Source organism: Poecilia formosa, unplaced genomic scaffold (genome assembly GCF_000485575.1).
Source record: "Poecilia formosa unplaced genomic scaffold, Poecilia_formosa-5.1.2 Scaffold24, whole genome shotgun sequence".
In the NCBI taxonomy this organism is placed as follows: Eukaryota; Metazoa; Chordata; class Actinopteri; order Cyprinodontiformes; family Poeciliidae; genus Poecilia; species Poecilia formosa.
The window spans coordinates 630474-631646 of record NW_006799963.1 but is presented as its reverse complement, the minus strand read 5'-3'; positions in this window follow the sequence as shown (position 1 = coordinate 631646).

Below are 1173 nucleotides of genomic sequence, written 5' to 3'. Positions count from 1 at the left end.
TGTCACTGAGGAAGGAGAGTTTTACTGTGTGGCCAAAAACAATCTGGGAAATGAAACATCATCAAGGATCTGTGTTAGTATTAAAGGTAAATGTTGTTACTTCTTGTTTCAAATCATGTCTGATTCTTAAAGTGTCTGACATTAGAAACGTAGATCAATAACATTAGAAGTAGTGATTTTAAAAATGTGAACACATTCTGATCAGACCCCATCTTTGGATTTTTGTTATCTATTACCTATAATTTGCTCTTTTTTCAAAGCTGGATTTCCATCTTTCTCCTGCAATGATTTGAAAAACAAGCATTGAGAGCACAGGTTTAAATTGAATGCAGTTTTTCTCTGATCCACAAATGGATACAATTATTTTTAGATGGTTTTGAAATTACAATTGATATTTGACCACTGCTGTTATCAAACATGGTAGATATGATGATGTATATTAAAGATCAATGTTTGTAATCCACTCAGCTGTAATAAAGCTTTAAACAGACTGAACAGCTCTGATGACATAAATAAGGATGTTTTAAGATCGATCCTGCAACTGTCAAAGTATAATCCTGTCAGAAACATGGTGTTATTGTTCACAGTGATGCAAGTTTCAAATCGAAATAGATTAATGCAGTGTTGATAAAAACAAAATAACTTTTCTAAACTATAAATCTTGTATGTAAAGCCAATAATAGGTCAAATATTTTTCAAAGAAATGATTTATGGTTAGAGGAGACAAAGACTGAGCTGTTAAGTCTCAATGAGGCTTTAAAAACAAAGAAGAGATCAAGATAGAGGTTATGGTTATTCAAATTAGTGTATTTCACAAACTGCAAAATAAAAGCACTGCGATTATGGACTTGTGTTGTTTTGACATTAACTGAGGTTTAAATGTTTTTCGAACATTTGTAATGGAAAAGCAGCTACTCGTGGTTAATGCCTGGATTTTAGATGTAATTTGGTTTTTCATCAGTATAATAATATTGCAAATGACATGAAAAATGTTATTTTTCAAAGGTTAAAATAGTCTAACATTAATGATGTAAAACATTCACATTTTAAAACTATACTTGATGTTTATGTAAACTGGTTCTTCCTCACACTGATAATATGTTTCATATTTTATGCCCCAGATTCTCCTTGGAGTCCCAGCATTAATGTTCCCTCTGACCTGAAGGAGCATCA